The 11,792-nt window shown below is 41.8% G+C and overlaps 1 pseudogene; it reads left to right on the plus strand.

The window, feature by feature from the left end:
• Positions 1-10,214: 10,214 nt before the first annotated feature.
• LOC114633766 lies at positions 10,215-11,711 on the plus strand (annotated as a pseudogene).
• Positions 11,712-11,792: the final 81 nt, after the last annotated feature.

Here is an 11,792-nt window from a genome sequence, read left to right on the forward strand (position 1 = left end):
CCTGGTCTACAGAGTGAGTTCCAAGGCAGACAAGACTACATAGAGAAACCCTGTCTCAAAGAAACAAAAACAAACAAATAAAAAACCTGGAACTTACTACATGTGTTATTGTATACCTATAATCCCAGCACTCTGGAGGCTGAGACAAGAAGACACACACACACACACACACACACACACAGACACCCTCACTCCTACCCTATTTCCCCATTTAAAGCTATCTTGGGCTACAGTGTGAGTGGAGACCAGCCTGGGCCACAGCAAAATCTTGTCTTGAACAATACAAAACAGCAGCAGCAAAAAAAAAAAAAAGGTCTGGAATTTGGAAGCTGTTTCTAATTAATTCAGTTGACACTGCTACATTTCCAGGTGTCAACTCTGTAACTAAGTTTTAAAAAAATAACAACTTTAGGTGATAATCCCTTCATAAATGATGATAAATTTAAAATGTGCTGTTATATGTTTTAAATTATTTGAATCTTGAATCTAATTCAATTTTGCGGTTTAAAACATTTGCAAGGCCAGAAAGCCTGACATTGAGTTCAATCCATAGTAGAAGAGAACTGATTCCCAGTGTAGTTCTCTGACCTTAGTTTGTATGCTATAGCAGACACAGACACAAACACGCAAACACACAAACATATACAAAGAGAGGGAGAGGGAGGAAGGATGAACAGTAATCAATTGGTGTAAAGGCTTAGTTGGGGAGGGAGGGAGGGAGGGAGGGAGAGAGGGAGGGAGACATAGATTTTCAAATTTTAAAGCATTTGCAGTTAGACATGATGACACATGTCTATAATCTTAGTAGTTTGAAGAAAGAATTGAGTGCCCAAATTCATTGTCAAGTACATAGTGAAGTGGAACACATTCTAGCACATTCTAGTCTACCTAAGATCCTGTCTTAAACAAATGAACACACAAAAACCCAAACTGTTGCCAGCTGGGGCTGATGGTACACACATCTAATTAGTTCTAGCACTCAAAGTCAGCCTGGTTTAAGGCTAGTGCCAAGACTTTCTACAAATTGAAAGCAAAGTCCTATTGCTGAAGACAACACCTAAACAACTCATTGAACATGAAGAAGTCAATCTGGTGCCTACCTAGAGCCTTCACCCCAACTGATTAGGGTTCATGGTACTGGAAGGTACTCTGCCTGCTACCAGAGGAGAGAGGTAAGCACTAACCCAGCTACAAACCCTTCAGTCTACAAATGTGACCTGCTTTGCAAGATACATTAGTGCCATACAGGCACAAAGTTTGTGGGAGTAACCAATTAATATCTTATTTGAGTTAAGGCCCAGTCCAGAAGATGGAATCCATATCTAATGCTACTTGGGTAACCAAGAATCTGAGACAACATAGTCCAGGAACAAAAATATTTTGCTAAAGGAATATAGCAACAAAATGACTCCAAAAACCATCCTGTTATACTAGTAGATCTGTTATACTCATCTACCCAGCTCAACCATTCTCAGGAAAGCTTCCTTCTACAGCAGAAGGGAACAAATACAATGACCACAGCCAGACAGTGGGCACAGAGTAAAAGACCCTGGAACATTCAGCACTAAAAGGAATGTCTAGATCAAATCCCTCTCTCCAAGGATCAGGGAACTGTTTGGAAAAGGAGGCAAGAAAGAGTGTAATAACCAGGGGAGATGGAGAACACTGAGAAATCAAGGCCTTTGAAACTCAGAGGGAATGACATACATATTAGTTTACAGAGACAGCATGCACAGGACCTCCCCACATCTCCACTAGATGGAGTGCTAGAACAGAAAGGAGCCGTAGACACATCCCATTCCCTAACACAGAAGTCATCTCCGTATCCTTGCCAGCATGTGTTTTTGATCTTAGCCATTGTGGTTGGTATAAGGTGGAATTTCAGGGTCATTTTGATTTGCATTTCCCTGATGACTAAGAACTTTGAACATTTCTGTAAGTGAAATTTCCCCCTGTGCCAATGAGTTGGAGGTTCTTTCCCATTTTCTCTTCTATTAGATTCAGTGTATCTGGTTTTATGTGGAGGTCCTTGATCCACTAGGACTTGAGCTTTGTGCAAGGTGACAAATATGGATCTATTTTCATTTTTATACATACAGATTGTCAGACTGGCACTATTTATTGAAGATGCTTTCTTTTTTCCATTGTATATTTTTGGCCTCTTTGTCAGAGATCAAGTGTCCGTAAGTGTGTGGTTTTACTTCTGGGTCTTCAATTCTATTCCATTGATCAACATGTCTGTCTCTGTACCAACACCATGCAGCATTTATCCCTATTGCTCTGTAGTACAGCTTGAGGTCAGGGGTGGTGATTCCCCCAGAAGTTCTTTTATTGTTAAGAATTGTTTTCACTCTCCTGGATTTTTTTTTAATTTTTCCAAATGAAACTGAGAATTACTCTTTCCATGTCTCTGAAGAATTGTGTTGGAATTTAGATAGGAATTGTGTTGAATCTGCAGATTGCTTTTGGTAGAATGGCTCATTTTACTATATTAAGTCTACCAATCCATGAGTGTGGGAGATCTCTCCATTTTCTGAGGTCTTCTTCAATTTCTTTAAGATGCCCTACCATACCACAGAGGCATGTGCTCCACTATGTTCACAGCAGCCTTATCTATGATAGCCAGAAGCTGGAAACAACCCAGAGGATCCACAGCAGAAGAATGGATACAGAAAATGTGGTTCATTTACATTTTCTGTGGTTTCATTACAGTGGAATACTATTCAACTATTAAGAATGAGGACACCATGAAGAGTATCATCCTGAGTGAAGTAACTCAGACCAAAAGGACATGCATGGTATGTACTCACTGATAAGTGGATATTAGCCAAAAAAGTACAGAATACCCAGGATACAATCCACAGAAGTAAAGAAGATTAACAAGCAGAAGGGTCCAAGTGAGGATGCCTTAATCCCATATGAGAGGGAGAAGAAAACAATCATGGGAGACAGAAGGAAGTAGGGACTTGGGTGGGAGAGGGGAGAAGGAAGGGAAAAGGGGAACATGATCAGGTATTAGGGGTGGGGTTCAAGAAATAGGAGAGAAGACCTAAGGGCCAGCAGAATAAATGGAAATATGCAACCTCAAGGGGTGGGAGACTGAGGGGAAGGAGCTCCAGTCATCAGCCCAACTTGGGATCCATCTGAAGGGGAGAGGCTCCAAGGTCTGACACTATTATTGATATGGTGTGCTTTCAGACAGAAGCCTAGTATGGCTGCTCTCAACAAGCGGCTGACAGAGACAGACACAGATTCTTACACTCAACCAATGGACTGAAGACAGGGTCCCCTGTGATTGAATTAGGAAAAAGCTGGAAGAAGCTGAAGAGGAGTGTGACCCTATAGGAAGACCAGCAATCTCAACTAACCCAGATCCAAGATGTCTCAGACATGAAGTCACCAACCAGGCAGCATATGGGAGCTGGTCCCAACCCTTCCCCCCTGTACATACAGTCTCCCCCCCCCACCCAGAAGACTACCTGGTCTGGCCTCAGTGGGAGAAGAGGAGCCTAAACCTCAAGAGACTTGAGGGCCTAGGGAGTGGGGAGGCCTGGCAGGGTAGGGGGTGGGGACATCCTCTTGAAGACAGGGGAGTGATGGAATGGAATGAGGAACTGTGGGAGGTTGGATAGACTGGGGGGGGGGCAATGACTGGACTGTAAAAAAATAAAAGTAATAAAAAAAGAAAGATCTATCTTGTGACCTTTCAAATATTTATTATGACTTTCTGTTTTATATTTTTATAAATTCCTGAGTGGGCAAACGTGTTCTGCATCTATATTCATTTCTTGTGCTTTTTCTTTGGCTCTTTTTCTTGTTTGGTTGTTTTGTCAAATTCCAATTTGTTTGTTTTTAATTTATCTTTTTATTATTCCTCAGATGTCTGTTTTCTAATGAGGGACAAAAAGTGTGTGGGTCCTGGTAGGAGGGAAAGTGGGGAGGAATTTCAAGGAGTATAAGGAAAGGAAACTTTAATCAGCTATATTGTGTGGAAAAAATAATCTGTTGAGTAATAGGAAGTTTAGAATGATTATTAAATAATAATAGTAGTAGTAATAAAAAACAATAATAAAATTCAGCCTGGTTTAGTGAATTCCAGGCAACCTGAGCTGTGAAGCCATACCTCAGAAAACTAAAGCACCAAAACATTCATAGCAGACAGAACTGTAAATCTTCTGTAGGTCTCATTTATTCATTCATGCATTAATTTTGATCAATGATTATTGGGAATCTGCCATATACTTAGCTATGTATTGGAGATATGGGGAGACATGACAATAAATAATATATCTTCCTGAAGAAAGCCAAAGGAAGAATGCACACTGATAATAGAGAGGCAAATGTTTGATTTTCTGAATCACCCGTGGACTGGGTAGATAGCTGTATTGATTCTGGCTGAAAGCTGACGTATTTGGGAACTATCTGGCTGTCACTACATCTCTCACTATCCTCCACTACAAAGCCTGAGCATTTTCTCAAGTTGAAGCAGAAAGCAACTTATTTAATGGATCTACTATGTGCAAGGTACAGCAAGGAACAAATATCTCAGGGAAAATTGGCCCTGTTGTGGAACTTGCCAATCTAAAAGGCAAAAAAGCCAAAGTGTCACAACATAATACGGTTAAGTACCATGATTGTTATATGATAGGCCCTGTGGGCACAATGGAAGACCTTCCAAATCAAAGCAGGTACTTGATGTGTTCTGGCTTAAATGTGGTTTATGTGTCCCTAAATGTTTTGTGTATTGAAATTTAATATCCATTGTGAAGTTTCTAAGGGCACAAAACTAATCAGTTTGGGGTGTTTAAGAGGTCTTCCGCTGGGCAGTGGTGGTGCACGCCTTTAATCCCAGTACTTGGAAGGCAGAGGCAGGTGAATTTCTGAGTTTGAGGCCAGCCTGGTCTACAGAGTGAGTTCCAGGACAGTCAGGGCTACACAGAGAAACCCTGTCTCAAAAAACAAACACAAACAAACAAACAAACAAACAAACAAAAAGAGGTCTTCCAAGTAGTATTTAAAATAATTGAGTCTTAGTGATTTTATTTCTTTATTTAGCGATAGAATCTTACTACATTATTCATGTTCGTTTTAAACTCACTCTGTAGCTTAGGCTGTTGTTGAATTTGCCATCCCCCTACCTCAGCGTCTCACATAGCTAGGATTAAATATTGAGCCATGAAGCCCAATTTCCTTGGTGACTTTGTAAGAGAGAAAACAAAAAACAAAAAACAAAAACCAGTCACACTAGCACTTGTGTTGCACACTATTTGATTCTCTGTACACCTTAGGACTCTGCCAACAAGAACACATATGAGAAACATCCTACAAAGACATAACTATGGAGAAGGGAGATTAATACATTTGTTAACTGTGACAGGGTCTTGCCACATAGCCTAGGCTGGCTTTGAAAGTACTAGCATCTTTCCTCAGCCTCCCCAGTTACTGGGATTACAGACTTGTACACCACATCTAGCTTGGATATTAAATGTTCTTTTTGTCTGTATTTATTACTTAACCATATAACGAACAAGAATATTTTATTAAAATATTTAAAATTTAGTCATATGAATTAGTTAGTAGTTACTGTTTTAACATATAAGACTAATACCTGGTTGGCCAGGTATGTTATAATTCCAACTTTTTGGTAAAGGTGACATTGTAAACAAAAACTACTGAAAAGAAGTTGTGCCAGGTGTTGGTGGTACACACTGAGAATTTAAGCACTCCAAAGACAGAGTTAGGCGGATCTCTGAGTTTAAAACCAGCCTGGTCTAGGGAGTAAGTTCCAGGACAGCCAGAGAAACCCTGTCTCAAACAAAACAAAACAAAACAAAACAAAACAAAACAAAACAAAACAAAGAAAATAAAAAGAACAGCTGTATCTGCAGGAACTGATAGGAACTGAAGTACTGTGAGGAAATGGGGCTGTTTCAGGTCCAGAGACAAGATATCTTGAGCTAGTTCTAGCCCTCTGGAACATCCATTCCTTGTCCACTTAGGAACTAAAGTCCTGTGACTAATAGATAAAACAAAACAAAACACAAAACCCAGACTTTGGTATATATTAACTTAGTTAAACTAGCTCCACTAGCTTCCACAAACCCAAAAGTTCACATAGCATTTTGGATCTATAGAAAAACTTCCCTTGTCCCACTGTACCCACCTCTCTGATGTACCTGCCAATGTATTTTAAACTTTCCTTGATTTGTTCTATAAAACTATGAATCTGTTTCCATACTGGAACATGGAGTTTGCGGTAACCCAAATCTGTGTTTCTGGGTTGTGGTCTCTCAGAATGGCTCCAGAATAAACTATCTCTTATTCCATTTGAGATGAGAGCTCTGTGGGGAACCATGGAGTAAAGAGGGTGATAATGGAGGGAAAAGAATTGTAGTAGCCAAAGGGGTCAAGACACAAGAAAACAGTGCACAGAATCAGGTAATCAGGGCTCATAGGGGCTCACAGAGACTGAACAATCAGAGAGCCTGCCTGGATCTGACCTAGATCTTCTGCATATATGTTATGGTTGTGTAGCTTGTTGTTCTCGTGGGACTCCTATCAGTGGGAGCAGGGGCTGTCTCTGACTCTATGCCTGCTTTGGGGACCCTTTTCCTCCTCCTGGGTTGCCTCATCCAGGCTTGATATGAGTGTATGTGGCTAGCCTTACTGTAACTTGTTTGTGCCATGTTTGGTTGACATCCCTGGAAGGCCTGTGCTTTTCTGAAGGGAAATGGAAGAGTGGATCTGGGAGAAGTTGGGAAGGAGAAGGGAGAGGAAAGTGCAGTAGGGATGTAATATGTGACAGAAGAATATATTTTAAAAAATAGTTAATAAAAATATATCTTAATAAAAAAGCTTTATACCCCTACCCCATAAAAAAATGAGAGCTGTGTTTTGTCGTTGTTGACAACACAAACAAGGAGAAGTTTTTGAATCCTAAAATGCTATCAAATTGGCAGTTATTTCACTTTACAATGTTTTATCACTTTATTGTTGCTATGGCAATGTTTCTTACACAAAAATAACAGATCAGAAATGTATGCCCTTAGAAATATATCAAAATATCAAATATAAAGTAATTTATGATTTCCTGCTTTAGATATAAAGGCATTGAAGAAGCGGTGGGTAAGGAGGTTCACTGTTGCCAGAGGGCAACTGATAATGCATGGTACAGATCAGTCTCATTCTATTTTCAAGTTAATGACTTGCTAGTTCACAGAAAATCAATACGTATTTAAGTACATACTTAATGTCTCTACAATATAATTCTTTTTTTAAATTTTTATTTATTTATTATATGTAAGTACACTGTAGCTGTCTTCAGACACCCCACAAGAGGGTATCAGATAGCATTACAGATGGTTGTGAGCCACCATGTGGTTGCTGGGATTTGAACTCATGACCTCTGGAAGAGCAGTCAGTGCTCTTAACCACTGAGCCATCTCACCAGCCCCTACAATATAATTCTTGTTTTTTTTTGTTTTTGTTTTTTGTTTTTTTGTGTTTTGTTTTGTTTTGTTTTGTTTTGTTTTGTTTTGTTTTGTTTTTGAGAGAGGGTTTCTCTGTATAGCCTGGGCTGCCCTGGAACTCGATCTGTAGACCAGGCTGGCCTCGAACTCAGAAATCCTCCTGTCTCTGCCTCCCAAGTGCTGGGATTAAAGGCGTGTGACACCACCTCCCAGCTTTACAATATAATTCTTATTAGTGAAGAATCTCTATAAAATATTAGCTAATTAAGGAGAACTAACCTGTTAGATATTTTTGGTTTTGTACACACACATGCACACACACATACAATTTTACGAGTATGGGTGTTTTGCATAAATGTATGTATACCACTTATATCTTTGGAAGCCAGAAGAGGGTGTCTGGTTCCCTGGAATTGAGTGGTTGTGAGCCACCATTTGAGATTCTGGGAATTGAAGCAGGATTCTCTGGAAGAGTAGTCAGTGTTCTTAACCATTGAACCATCTCCAGACCCACAGCTTTTGTTTTTGAGAGAGGGTCTCATGTAGTCTAAGATGGCCCTTAAGGTCAGAATGTATTCAAAAGATGACCTTGACCTCTTTTCTGATCCTCTTGCCTCCACTTTCCAAATGATGGGATTATACATACCTAGCTTTGAAAATGTATTGTTTCTGGAATATTCAAGGTACATGAGAAAACAAATTCTTATGCTAGGTCACTCCAGAATCATTACATATATAGGGACCAAGAACTGATACAAAGAAATTGGTCATAGCAGCACATGCCTGTAATCTCTGCACCTGAGGGGATATGGAAGAGGGACATAAATCTAAGGCTATCCTTGACTACATCTTGATTTCCAAGACATCCTGGGAGACCTTGTTTCAAAGCTCAAAACAGAAAAGTCTTGGTTCTAATAAAAGTCATTTTGGTAAAGTTACAAAGGACGTCTGTACTCCAGTTATCAGAATAATCATCTTTTCATCTTTCTCCTGTCCAGTCTTCTCTATTTCTTTTCAAGACAAGGTTTACCCTGACTGTTCTAAAACTCTCTGTAAAGCCGGGCAGTGGTGGCGCATGCCTTTAATCCCAGCACTTGAGAGGCAGAGGCAGGCGGATTTCTGAGTTCGAGGCCAGCCTGGTCTACAAAGTGAGTTCCAGGACAGCCAGGACTACACAGAGAAACCTTCTCTCAAAACAACAACAACAAAAAAAAAAAAACAAAAAAAAAAACAAAAAAACAAAACCTCTCTGTAGTCCAAGCTGTCCTCAGATCCACAGAGATCTGATGCCTCTGCCTCCCCAGTGCTGGAGTTAAATGTGTGCACCACCACTGCCCCACTAGTCTTCTTTATTCTCCTTTTGAAGATCTTCTTCCTACCTCTTCTTTTAAAGAAGCTATTTATTATTATTTTATATATGTATATTTTGGGTGTGAGTGTGCCACAGTGCACATGTGGGTGTCGGGGGACCACGTGGAGTTGGCCCTCCCCTGCCTCCTTGTGGGGGTTCTGGGATGACTCAGTCAACAAATGTACAGACCAAGTGCTTTGCTTACTGATCCATTCTGATGGCCCCTGCATTTTATTTTTTGAGACAGAGTCTTACTCTTAACCCAGGCCAGCATCAAATTTATCATGATCTTCCTGCTTCAGCATCCCAAACACCAGGATTTCAGGCAGGTTAACTTTGGCCTAGTTCACAACAGCATTTCTTTTTGTTGTTGTTGTTTTGTTTTTTGAGACAGGGTTTCTCTATGTAGTCCTGGCTGTCCTGGAACTCACTCTGTAGACCAGGCTGGCCTCGAACTCTGAAATTCGCCTGCCTCTGCCTCCCAAGTGCTGCAAAACCGCGTTTCTTAAAACAATACCCAAGGAAGTTCTAAAATTTGTTGATTTCAAAGGTCCATGTTAAACTTGAGAGTCAAGAATGGATGCTGGTCCAGTTGGGGAATCAAGAGTCATCAATCAGCTCATTCATCCAGTCAGTAAAATTTAATGTACTAAGTGCCAAGCAATTTGCAGTGCTATCAAAAATCTGAAAGCTGATCCCTGCCTTCATATTTATGAAGAGAAGCAGAGGTATAAATAAATCATGGCTGTAGGCCAAGCTCTGGGATTGCCACAATCACTACTACTTTCTACCAAACTTCTCCAGTCATAGCCTCTGACTTTGTTAAATAAGCAGCCATTGATGGTTATGTTGTATACACAGTGATCAGCCAGCCTCTCTTCAACTGATTTGTCTGTTATATCAGAGAAGGAGAGAGGAGGGGAGGGAGAGAGAAAGGGAAAGAGAAATAGGGGAGTAGAGACAGGGAGAGAAAGAGAAAGGATTTGTCTTTTAAAAAAATCCCAGAGAGAGACAGTAGTAATTATCAGATTGCTCTTCAAGAGTTCTAATGTGGGCCAGGTGTGGTGGCGCAGTCCTTTAATCCCAATACTTGGCCGATAGAGTCAGGTGGATCTCTGTGAGTTTGAGTTCAGCCAGGACTACATTTTGAGTTCCAAGACAACCAGGTCTATTTAAAAGTCCTAATGTGGGATAGAGGGAAGGCAATAGTAGGTAGTTGGATCCAAAGCTTTTCTGTTGAAAGGACTCACAGAAAGATACTACTGTAACTACAAAAGAGACGCCACCGCCACCAGTGCAGCTGTGCCAGAGCTGTGAGGAGACCGGCCGCCTGACTTCCCCCTACCCTCGCTGGCTGCCGCGTCCTCGGATTTCTTCCAACAGTCTGTTAAAACATGGTGGATTACTATGAAGTGCTGGGCGTGCAGAGACATGCCTCACCTGAGGACATTAAAAAGGCATATCGAATGGCACCCGGACAAAAATCCTGAGAATAAAGAAGCAGAGTGGAAATTCAAACCAGTAGCTGAGGCCTATGAAGTGTTATCAGATGCTAAAAAGCGGGACATCGATGACAAATACGGCAAGGAAGGATTAAATGGTGGTGGAGGAGGAGGTGGAAGTCATTTTGACAGTCCATTTGAGTTTGGCTTCACATTCTGGAACCCAGATGATGTCTTCAGGGAATTTTTTTTGTGGAAGGGACCCATTTTTATTTGACTTCTTTGAAGACCCATTTGATGACCTTTTTGGAAACCGAAGAGGTCCCCGAGGAAGTCGAAGCCAAGGTGTCGGCTCATTTTTCAATGCCTTCAGTGGATTTCCTTCCTTTGGAAGTGGATTTCCTGCTTTTGATACAGGCTTTACTCCATTCGGGTCACTAGGTCACAGAGGTCTCACTTCATTCTCTTCAGCGTCATTTGGCGGCAGTGGAATGGGCAACTTCAAATGAATATCAACGTCAACTAAGATAGTTAATGGCAAAAAAAATCACTACAAAGAGAATTGTCGAGAACGGTCAAGAAAGAGTAGAAGTTGAAGAAGATGGACAGTTAAAGTCCTTGGCGATAAATGGTGTGCCCGACGAGAACGCCCTTGCAGAAGAATGCCAGCAGAGAGGCCAACAAACACCAGCTCTGGCCCCTGGCCGGCCCCAGCACCAGTCGGGGTCCCCTCCCAGGCCCAGCCCCGGCCCCAGCTCCAGCCCCAGCTCCAGCCCCAGCTCCAGCTCCAGCTGGCCCCTTCTGTCAGCACCCGCCCACAGAAGCCACCCAGGCCTGCCCTAACGGCCAAACTTTGCCAGAAGCCAGGACCCTTGCCCTTACCCTCACCCCCTACCTTTCCCCACCTGCACAATGTCCCCTGCAGCTTGGCAAGCAGTGTACCGTATCTTCTGAGGAAAGCAGGGAGACCATAACTCAAGCAGTGTACCATATCTTCTGAAGAATAGCAGGTAGATCATAATTCAAGGCAGTGTACCGTGTAGACCATGAAATGTTTCAGGGCACAGAGGCCATGAAGATTCTGTACTTTTCCACCACCTGGCCCCTCTTACCCCCTCCCTTTGTAAAGCATACTATAAAAAAGCGCTTTGCATTTGAATACATGACTCTTGACAAGCAATTGCTTCCTTGAGTCCTTTCTTCTCTCTCACCCATTCTTTTTCAGGTTGTGGTCCTCCTCGCCCCCACGAATAACTAGGACCCGCAGGTCGGGTCAAAACTTGTGTCTAAAAGCAACTGGGAAGATGAAGAGCAGGACAGACAGAAGATTTCTGGCAACTTGGATGCCCCTATGACCTCAGCAGGGCTCAAAGAAGGTGGCAAGAGGAAGAAGCAGAAGCAGAAAGAGGACTCGAGGACTCGAAGAAGTCGACCAAAGGGAACCGCTAGGCTGGATTTGGCGGCAGCCACAGCAGCCACTCTCGTGTGTGTGTGTGTGTGTGTGTGTGTGTGTGTGTGTGTGTGTGTGTG

This window comes from Grammomys surdaster, unplaced genomic scaffold (genome assembly GCF_004785775.1).
Source record: "Grammomys surdaster isolate TR1022 unplaced genomic scaffold, NIH_TR_1.0 751, whole genome shotgun sequence".
Lineage (NCBI taxonomy): Eukaryota > Metazoa > Chordata > Mammalia > Rodentia > Muridae > Grammomys > Grammomys surdaster.